This window comes from Panthera tigris, chromosome B3 (assembly GCF_018350195.1).
Source record: "Panthera tigris isolate Pti1 chromosome B3, P.tigris_Pti1_mat1.1, whole genome shotgun sequence".
NCBI lineage: Eukaryota > Metazoa > Chordata > Mammalia > Carnivora > Felidae > Panthera > Panthera tigris.
Genome location: NC_056665.1, coordinates 89,884,332 through 89,896,115, shown reverse-complemented (window position 1 = coordinate 89,896,115; position 11,784 = coordinate 89,884,332). Strand labels below are relative to the sequence as shown.

The 11,784-nt window shown below is 36.3% G+C and overlaps 1 pseudogene; it reads right to left on the bottom strand.

Moving 5' to 3' along the window:
• Positions 1–11,162: 11,162 nt before the first annotated feature.
• On the bottom strand, positions 11,163–11,533 carry LOC102960956 (annotated as a pseudogene).
• Positions 11,534–11,784: the final 251 nt, after the last annotated feature.

Sequence of the window (11,784 nt, the reverse complement as noted above, 5' to 3'; positions counted from 1 at the left end):
CTACCATATCAGTACAGAATCTTCACAAATCCTACATCTACTCCTGGGCAAGACTCATCTCCCTGCCATTGTCACTGCTCTGCGTGGTTCTGTTTCAGTGAACTGCTTGGCTAGGGATCACCTACCTTAAGGTGGGAGGCTTGTTAAACTGCAGTTTATGAATCAGTAGATCTGGGGTGGGGCTTGAGGTCCTGCATTTCTGAAATGTTCCCAGATGCTGCTGCTGGCCCATGGGCTAAATCTGAGAGGTCACAGACTTTCAGATTAGTGTGCTAAACTCAATTTTCCTTTGCTATGATACTATTACCATTGTCTTGAGCCTTTCCCAATAATGAACTGTCTGTGTCAAAAGAATTGAGGGAATTTACCTCTCCATCACATTACTCATTTCCCTAAGTATTACACCATTACTTAGGTATAATGCAACAATAAATCCATGCAGCTGAACTGGGAAAATTTTCCATCTAACACGTCAGAAACTCCCATTTGGTAACTAATGGTTTTGTTTTTTGGTTTTTTGTTTTTTTTTTTTCTTTTAAATGGTTTATTTATTTATTTATTCATTTATTTTATAATTTAAATTTATTTTTTATTTTTTAAAATTTACATCCAAATTAGTTAGTATATACTGAAGCACTGATTTCAGAAGTAGATTCCTTAATGCCCCTTACCCATTTAGCCCATCCCCCCTCCCAAAACCCCTCCAGCAACCCTCAGTTTGTTCTCCATATTTATGAGTCTCTTCTGTTTTGTCCCTCTCCCTGTTTTTATATTATTTTTGTTTCCCTTCCCTTATGTTCATTTGTTTTGTCTCTTAAAGTCCTCATGAGTTAAGCCATATGATTTTTGTCTTTCTCTGACTAATTTCACTTAGTATAATACCCTCCAGTTCCATCCACATAGTTGCAAATGGCAAGATTTCATTCTTTTTGATTGCTGAGTAATACTCCATTGTATATATATACCACATCTTCTTTATCCATTCAACCACTGAGGGACATTTGGGTTCTTTCCATACTTTGGCTATTGTTGATAGTGCTGCTATAAACATAGGGGTGCATGTGTCCCTTCGAAACAGCACACCTGTATGCTGTGGATAAATGCCTAGTAGTGAAATTGCTGGGTCATAGGGTAGTTCTATTTTTACTTTTTTGAGGAACCTCCATACTGTTGTCCAGAGTGGCTGCACCAGCTTACATTCCCACCAACAATGCAAAAGAGACCCTCTTTCTCTGCATCCTCGCCAACATCTGCTGTTGCCTGAGTTGTTAATGTTAGCCATTTGGACAGGTGTAAGGTGGTATCTCATTGTGATTTTGATTTGTATTTTCTTGATGATGAGTGACCATTTTTTGATGTGTTGGTTGGCCATCTGGATGTCTTCTTTGGAAAAGTGTCTATTCATGTCTTTTGCCCATTTCTTCACTGGATTATTTGTTTTTTGGGTGTTGAGTTTGATAAGTTCTTTGTAGATTTTGGATACTAACCCTTTATCTGATATGTCATTTGCAAATATCTTCTCCCATTCTGTCGGTTGACTTTTAGTTTTGCTGATTGTTTCCTTCGATGTGCATAAGGTTTTTATTTTGATGAGGCCCCAGTAGTTCATTTTTGCTTTTGTTTCCCTTGCCTCTGGAGATGCGTTGAGTAAGAAATTGCTGTGGGCAAGATCAAAGAGGTTTTTGCCTGCCTTCTCCTTGAGCCCACTCTGGCTGGCATCGTCTTTGTTTTAGGAGACATTATTTTCCACAAAAATCGTTAATCTTCCTTCTAAATTATCTCCTGTATGTTTTGCCCAATAAGTTCACCATATATTACTAGCCGGAACTTCAGTAGTAGGAAATAATTTAAATACATTAGGTCTCCCATATTATAATTATTACTTTCAAGACTTGTTATGTAGATAAAAATAATATGTACATCATATGGTTCACAGTCTGTGTTCAATAAGTGTTATCTATCCTTACTGTCCATCAATACTTAATGAGCACTTGAAGTGATTAGCACCAAAAAAAAAAAAAAAAAAAAAAAAATTCGCAAAGTCATAGTTTTAGAGCAGCAGCTAGCTGATTAGCAAATCCTAAATTTAAAAAATGTGTTTACTCATATATCTAGCAGATACACATGGAATACCAAATACCTATTATGGATATACCAGGGAATAAACCAATTAAAGTCACTTCCCTCAGGGCACCGGGGTGGCTCAGTCGATTAAGCATCTGAAATTGGCTTATGTCATGATCTCACAGTTTGTGAGTTCAAGCCCTGCATCGGGCTCTGTTGCTAACAGCTCAGAGCCTGGAGCCTGCTTTGGATTCTGTGTCTCCCTCTGTCTCTGCCCCTCCCCTGCTCATGCTCTGTCTCTCTCTGCCTCAAAAATAAATAAACACACAAACAAATTTTTTAAAAAGTCACTTCCCTCGTGGAGGGAACATTCTGGAGGAGGAACTAGAATCAGAAATTCATTTTAACTTGTTTGCATTAGCTATGAACAAAGTTCCTGTCTACAGTAAACCCTTGGTATGTATACGTATGCCTTAGCTCATATTGTCAAAATTGTTGCCATCATCTTTACCAGTACAAAGAACAATAGGGGTCAATCATCTTGTATCTTAATTCCAGTTCTTTTGGACAAGTAATTTACCTTCTTCATTATGAGCCTCCTCATCTATAAGTTATAAGTATTGGACTGTATTAGCTCTAAATCCTTTCCCAACCTTATTAATCTATAATTTTACTATACACTTTTTCCAAATGTTCAAAACTGGGATACATTTTCTCCCTCCTTGATAAATCCAAGAAATGGTGTGTATGGTTTATTTTCCATCTCAAATTTGCAGACATCTACTACCTTTAATAATCACATTGTGAAACTTCTCTCCCTCAAGCCATTTATGATAATATTCACTCTGTGTCAGTCATCTGTGCCTTGTACAACCATGTTTTGTAATTTATCATCTCTTACCATATTCTAATCTCACTGTTTCCAATATCTTTTCACCCACAGATCTCACAAAGTAAAACATTTCCCTCTTTATATTCATCAGAAACTTTAAACCAAACTGCCTTCTAATTCACTCAATTCATTGGTTCATTTCCAGCTACTTGTATTTTCCCTGAAATGTATGGTCAGTCATTCCCATTCCCAGTAAGCAAACCTTACTCCTCTCCACAATTGGGTTCTGTGATACTATCAACAGTATCCTCTGTGACGCTATCAATGAGTCCCTCTCTGCACACGCTCAACTACTTCTCTGCTGCCTCCCCTAGGCTGCAGAGCATAGGTGGAGAAAGCATCAACACCAAGCATCTATTCATCCAAAAATGTATGGGTCAAGTAGCAAGTACACTCTTAATGTTGCTTTACAAGTGCTTTAGGCACAGGCGCCTGGGTGGCTCAGTCAGTTAAGCATCTGGCTTCAGGTCAGGTCATAATCTCACAGATCATGGGTGAGCCTCAGCCCTGCTTCAGGTGAGCACGGGCCCCACTTGGGGTGAGCCCCGCTTCTCTCTCTGCCCCTTGTGGGATTCTCTCTCTCTGCCCTTCGCTCACTTGCACCCTCTCTCCCTCTCTCAAAAAAGAAAAAAAAAGTGCTTTAGCCATGTCTTGCTGATTACTTTTCTCCTGATCTGTAAATCCTCTCCTCTTTTTCGTTGTTGACAGCTATTTCTCCTAATGTGAATAGCCCAATGATACACTTTCCCTCTTCAATTTGTTTTTCATTGTTGAAACAGACAAAAATGGGTCTTTTTCTCTTTCCATGGTTACTCTCAATTTTAATTTAATTTTATTTCTCTCATTGCTCTTTGTAATAGTCTTCCTTTTACTATTGGCCATATCTCCATATCCAGTGCATGTCATTTTCTGATTAGTATCTGTCTTGACTCAATGACCCTGTTCTCAGTAAGGCTCTCATCCATGTGATATTAATGTCACATAAACAGGTAAGGACATGTGTTCATGAGGTATGTGGATTTTGACACTATGACCAAAGTCATTTGGAAACAAAACAGCCCTGCTGTACCCTAGATTCTACTTACTCTTTCAAAGACTAACCAAGTTCTTGAAATAGTCTTACCTTTGTGAACTGCAGAACCTCTCTCCCCAAACTCCTCCCTCATATTATTTTGACATATTGCCTTATCTCTCACTGAAGTTTATCTCATTTTCACATGTATCTTTTAAAGTTGTGCCCCTATCTTTCTGGGGGTAGGGGTGAGGGTGAGGGTGGGGAAGTAGTGCCCAAGGACTAAGAAACAGGCATGAGCAGATTAGCTTTTAGCAAGATCCTCACTCTGCTTGTACCTTGCAGGAGAGCTTCTGGCCCTGCTGCTGTAGGTGTGGTCTCCATACCAGGAGCATTTCATCACCTTGAAGCTTATTTGAAAAGCAACAGGCCCTACGCCCAAGACCTACTAGGTCAGGATCTTCATTTTAACAAATTCTCCCAGGTGATTCCTGTGTACATTAATGTTTGAGATGCCCTGATCTAGCTCCTGTCACTTCTCTGGTGGTCAAAATGGGGAAAAAAATCTGTAAGTCTGTCATCTACTTTTCCCCATATTTCTTTTCTCAAACTCTCCTCAACTTATACTCTAATAAATTCATTGCCTTATACAGTTTCATTTCTACAAACCAACTTGGATCGCTTTTCCATTTTTGATACAATAGATGCTTCTGATCAATACTGTACGTTCAATTCCTTGGTTACAACCAGCAAATTTTTTTACCACCCACTCGCACAGTGACCGTATACAGATGATTACCACCAATCTATTAGGTATTACCAATGATCTCCCAATTTATAAATCATAGACAGTAAAATCAGATGATTTAGGAACTGGAGGGGTTTGAAGATTATTAATCCAACTCTTCTCATGGTGTCTGGCATAAAGCATGGCCTTAATAAATATTTGCCAAATATAAGAAAAAAAATACAAAGAGAAAACAGATTTTACAGAGAATAAATAATTCTATCCATAGCAGAACAAAGACTAGAATCTAGCCTCTGAAATCCTCCCCAGTTCTCCTTGCTCTGAATCATCTAGTTCCAGTCCTTGTTCTCTTATGTGTCTCTGTAGCACTGAATCTCAACCTTGGCTACAAGGGAACCACCTGAGGAGCTCTCAACATACTGATTTCTGAGTCCCAGACTTATAGATTCTGCTTTGGTCTGGGCTATAGCCTACATGGTGCAGTGTCTCAAGGCTCCACAGGTAATATTAATAAGCAGCCAAGATCGAGAACTACTGCATTATACAGTGTTTAGATTTAATGTGTAGGAAATCATTTTGTAATTTTTTTAAAAGTAGAATCTGATAAAGGTCCTAGGTGAATCTAATGCTACTGGTTTTAGAACCACATTTTATTTTATTTTATTTTATTTTTAAAATTTTTTTTTAACGTTTATTTATTTTTGAGACAGAGAGAGACAGAGCATGAATGGGGGGAGGGTCAGAGAGAGAGGGAGACACAGAATCGGAAGCAGGCTCCAGGCTCTGAGCTGTCAGCACAGAGCCTGACACGGGGCTCGAACTGGTGAACCACAAGATCATGACCTGAGCCGAAGTCGGACACTTAACCGACTGAGCCACCCAGGCGCCCCTAGAACCACATTTTAATAAGAAGGTTCTATAGCATTTGGCAAAGTTAGCCCCTAGCCCAAAAGGAAGAGTTTCAGAATGTAAACTATCCAGGTTCTCCTGTAATCTCTCAGATTCCTTCCTTTTATTTTTCATAGGTTTCTCTTGCTCTACAAATTTCTTAAAGTTGTCCATCACCTAAGTGTAACCTATAGCCTGCCTTTTTTTTCCCAAATAAAAAATTTACATATAATATAGAATATCATTTGGCCATGAAAAAGAAGAAAATCCTGTCATTTGCAACAACATGGATGAAACTCTAGGGCATTATGCTAAGTAAAATAAGTCAGAGAAAGGCAACTACTATATGATCTCATTTATATGTGGAATCTACAGATAAAAATTAAAAAATAAAAAACTGGGGTGCCTGGGTGGCTCAGTCAGTTGAGCGGCTGACTTTGGCTCAGGTCATGAGCTCGTAGTTTATGAGTTTAAGTCCCACATCGGGCTCACTGCTATCAGCGCACAGCCTGCTTCAGATCCTCTATTCCTCTCTCCCTCTCTGTCCTTTCCCCACTTGTGCTCTGTCTCTCAAAAATAAATACAAGAAAAAAATAATAAATAAAAAAATTTAAAAAATTAAATGCATAGCAAAGAGATCAAATTTGTGGTTAACAGAAGCAGGGGGTCGGGGTTGGGGAATTGGATAAAGCTGGTCAAAAGATCCAAACTTCAGTCATAAGATAAATACTGGAGATGTAACATACAACTTGATGATTATAGTTAACACTGCATATGGTATATTTAAAAGTTGTTAAGAGAGGAGATTCTAAGAGTTCTCAGAACAAGGAAAAAATATTTTTTGTATCTTTGAAATGATGGAAGTTCAGTCACTATAGTAAGCATTTCACAATATCAAGTCATTATGCCGTACACTTTAAGATAATGCAGTGTTACATGTCAATTATGTCTCAATAAAACTAGAAAAAAGGGAAAAATTACAACTGTCCTCTCTGTGCACCAATTCTGTTAATTCCCACCCCCACCCCAGCCTTATTGATTTTATAGGAAATCAATATCTCAAACATGTGTTAATTTTAATAATTTTCTAATTTCTCTGACCTCATTCCTTGCCTTAGCAATGACATAATCTAATTCTCCTACAGTAAAATCCTCATCATGTTATTTTAACTTCAGAAACATTTTAATAACCCATGTTGTCTGTGGTGTAAAATAAAATCTTATAAACATATTAATCGCATACAATGTAAGCAGACCAGAATTTCATTTAAAATACATTCAAAATATAAAGATTGAGACACTCTTTAAAAACTATATTCTGTTTATAATAGTTATACCTTAAGTAAAAGGACATAGAAAAGTTGAAAATAAAGGGATGGAAAAAGACAGCTTTCTCAAAAAAAAAAAATCACACACACACAAAACAAAAGCGAAAAACCACTGGTGAAGTTTCATTTACATTAGAGAAGTATATTTTAAAAGAAAACTCTAGTGGTGCCTGGGTGGCTCAGTTGGTTGAGTGTCCGACTTTGGCTCAGGTCATGATCTCATGGTTCATGGGTTCAAGCCCTGCGTTGGGCTCTGTGCTGACAGCTCAGAGTCTGGAGCCTGCTTCAGATTCTGTGTCTCCCTCTCTCTCTGCCCCTCCCTTGCTTGCACTTTGTTTTTCTCTCTCTCAAAAATAAACAAACATTGAAAAAAAATTTTAAACAAAACTCTCTAATATAAAGAGGAAAATTTAATGAGTCAATACAAAGGAAATGTTAATTATTAAAATCCCTGCTTTTTATAGCATCAAGATATTTAAAGAAAAATTACAAAACTTGAAGAAATAGACAAATCCAAGATTTTAACATGTCTCACAGTAATTAGAAGATAATCAAACAATAAATAAGAAGACTTCTGCTTCCAATCAGGAGTAGAAATTTCTTGACTTCTTAAAGCAAAAAAATAGTAACAATGTATTTTGAAGTTTATAGAATATGCTGATATAATGATTGTACAAGAGGCACCTGCGTGGCTCATTTGGTTAAGCATCCAACTTCAGCTCAGGTCATCATCTCACGATTCATGAGTTCGAGCCCCACATCGAGCTCTGTGCTGACAGCTCGGAGCCTGGAGCCTGCTTCAGATTCTGTGTCTCCCTCTCTCTCTGCTCCTCCCCCGCTCATGCTCTGCCTCTCTCTTTCTCAAAAATAAATAAACATTTACAAAAAAAATAATTGTACAAGTGGTAGGAGGTAGTATTGGATAGATAATATAATGAATATTAAACATATAAAGAAGAAATGAAACACGTAAAAAGCAAAACAGTAATTGTAAAGGGAGATTGTTAGAATGTATAATAGGCTAAAGACATAGACAAATTGTAAATAAAATGAATGGAAAAACAATAACCTGGCAACCACTAATCATAAGAGTCCTCTCAGGGTAAAATCATAATCCTAGACTGAAATGTGGTAGAAAAGTAGCCTTTCAGCTTTTGGCTACATATGCCTATAACAGAGCCTCCGTAACATGGAGCTGTGTGGTATAAAGGTAATGCAGCTAGTCATGGTTCAAATGCCACAGTCTCTTGCTGTTCTTTCAAAAATATAGTAGATACTCTTGAATAGATATTTGTTTGTTATATTCCCTTATGGTTAATTTCCATAAACTATTTTTTAAAGTCTATTCATTTATTTATTTTAAGTAATCTCTACACCCAACATGGGGCATGAATTCACAACCCTGAGATCAAGAGTCACATGCTCTTCTAACTGAGGCAGCCAACCACCCCAATTTCAATAGACTTTAAATAACAATATTTTATAATTTTCATGTAACTTGTTTTGCTGAGGAGTTCTGCCAAGCTCCCTACTTCATCTTGATGGAAGTTAACAAACCACCATTTATATTATTTTTTTTTAATTTTTAAGTAATTTCTACACCCAATATGGGGCTTCAACTCATGACCCCAATATCAAGAGTTGGATGCTCTACCAGCTAAGCCAGACAGGCACAGCTCTCACCATTCATTTTTTAAAAGCATCAATTTCATTTGGACAATTATGGGGAAAAAAAAGAAATATTCTTTTAAGTCTTCATCTAGTTAAAAAAAAACAATAAAAATGGAATCATAAGAATCTCATATACTTAAGTCTTAAAATGCATATCTTGCATTGAAAACATGGAAATTTAAGCAAATGATAAGATATATAACATGATCAATTTGAATATTATTAATTTGGTTCCTACTTACCAAACGTGGATAAAAACAAATCATTAAGAATGGTTCCTAGTATTTTTGTGGGCCTACCACTTCGCCTGGAGAAAATACACATATTCCCATACCCCAAATTCTGCAATTTCAGAGGCTTTGCTGCCCTTCTGAAGCCCATTCACAAATCCTAGTGACAGGATTCTTATATTCAAGGAACATCCAATGAGTATCATGTAAAAATAAAAGACATGTGGATTGCCAATATGATGAAAGGACTAAAGGTCATAATTTTTTTTTCAAGTTAGGTCCAGAAGATGTATATATCTAACATGTAAGAAATTTGTTGTTTATTGATTCTGTCTTGTTGTGAAAGAAGCCTCAGCACCCAGGCATTGATGGAATCAAATAATTAAAACATGATCTCTACTCCTGAGTAGTATGTGATTAAGAGCTAAGTGGAATTTGCAGTCTAGTGCTATTAGGTGTCTGGCTGGAGTGCACAGAGATATCTGTATCAGAAAGAAGCTACTTAAACTGTGATCTGAAGGAAGGACAGAATTTGAATAAGTAGAGATGAGGAGGAAGAGAATCTTAAACACAGGAAACAGATATACCTAAGGGAGAAGTCAAACACAACCCTGACTCTTCAAGGAGGAAGGGAGTAAAAATAGTGCATATTTGTAGAGTGATTACTATATACCAAACACATCTCCAAAGCATCTTACATGCATCAACTTCATTGAATCCTAACGGTAATGTAAGTATACTTTATCATTCCAATTTCACAAATAAGGAGACTGTGGCATCTAGAGGAAGGGTACTGGCCCTTGCTTACCTATGAGAGCCAGAACTTGAAAATGAATTAAAACTCTGACCTCCAGAAACAGTGATATAGGGAAGAGAGGAAATAAGTCTCTGTAGACCTTGCAACATGCCTAGATGCTCAATAAATAGATTTGGAATCAAGATTTGACTCTGAGGCATTTCATCTCTCTTGAACATATTGTGAGATATTGGAGCTTCTTTGGGCTTGGAAGTGATACCAGAAGGTGGTACTTTAGAAAGATTTATTTAACAATCTTGTTTGAAGAGAGGTGGATTGTCGAAAGTGGTACTGGAGTGAAAGAAACAAGGATTAATTGCCTCAACAGAGGCGAGGATGAACAAATACAGATGACAAGCTGAAGCATCTGGTCTCTAAGATGTATGAGCAGCAAATAAAAGATGTTAAGAGTGGGGGGACAATACTTTAAAGAGGGAAATGCCAGTTAGTTGTCTTTCATTTTTAGGCTAGAATAATTGTTAGTTTCCCATTAAGACAATTTTTAGACTTCAGAAAAGAAAGTCCAAATTCTCATTTTAGACAATTATTGTATTAAGAACTTGATTCGTCTTTAAATTATAAAATTTCTTAATAGAAATCTCTTTACATAACTTTGTAGAATATTCTAGACATATTTTAAAGTATTCTCATATTTGAAAATGAATTCCCTTTGTAGCAAAGGATGATCTTAACAGACTAATAAGTTAAAAGAAAAATAGATATTAATATTTTTAGTTCATAATTCTCATGTTCCATTTTGCTAACATTTTGTCCTTGAAGAGGCTGTTCAAGGTTTTTACAAAATAATAAAATAGAAGCTTTTAACACTAAAATAGAACATGTAAGAAATGATAGTGCAATGTAATAGAATTCAACATCATTGAAGGAATACTGACTGAAAGTTAGAAAATAGAAAATTTAGTCCATTTCTCCCACAGTCATGCTTTCTGACATTATGCAAAGGTAATCTTCCTGGGTTTCATTTTGCTATTGGCTGAAATAAAAACGATACAAATTTCGGGACTATTCCAGTGAGGAATTATGACTTCGTAACTTAACGAAATATAACCAAATATGAAATTTAAAACAATGAGCTTCAGAGGCCCAAAGATCCACTGTGCCAAAATAATAAATGAAATTAATATTGTTACAGATGGCTTGAAACATAAGTTATAGAAATATAATTTATTTTGAGTTTCTCAAAGGGATACTTCCCTTAACTAACATTTTTATTCAACTTATATGTATATTTGAATAGGTAATACATCTATGCTGTTCATAAATCAAAACATACATAAAATTATACAGTAAAAAGTTTCTTTCTAATCCTTATGTTCATACATCCAGTTCCTATATGAAAGTTCCAGTAATATGCATTCTTCCAGAGGTTTATATATGTATGAATATACAAACACATATTTTTATTGGACTGTATTTTTGAATTATGTTATTTACTTCACATGCCATATAGCAACTTGATTCTTTTTTTTAAGAAGGTCTGGCCAGTTTTATTAAGGAAAAATTTTGCATGATTTATAATTTACCAGTCTGTTCTGACATGCTTCTAATGATATCAGAATCACCTGGATCAATGAGAGCCATTGTGCACTCTGTAGTACTTCCCACATGCTGTGCCCAATTCAATATTATTGCCACATAGTGACAACAGTCTGGGCCAACATAGTGGACTACTTTATTTCAGATTTCCTGAAGGCTGGGCAGTCGTTAAAGATGACTAGTTTTGTTTTACTATGTCTCATCATTTTCTGAGTCCACTTGTACCCCATCCACTTTTCATAATGAGTTGGAACCTAGAGTTGATCGACTCCACTGACTTTTTCTTCTTTTCAGCCACCACCTCCATGCCTTAGATGCAGGACAGCCCCAACAAGAGCAGCTGCCAAAATGGCTGGGAGAGAGAAAGGAAAGAGCTCCCACAATGCCTTGATTCTTTAACTTAACATTATAGCTTGGCTGCCTTTCATATCTATGTATAGGAAACTTCCTTATTCTTCTTCTGTTTTTTTTTTAGTTAATTATTACAGTTGGGGAGGTTTCCATTGTATGGACATACCTTAATTCATTTAACCATCAAATGCTACAGAAATTTAAGTTATTTCTGCTATTATAATAATACTACAGTATAAAATTTTTA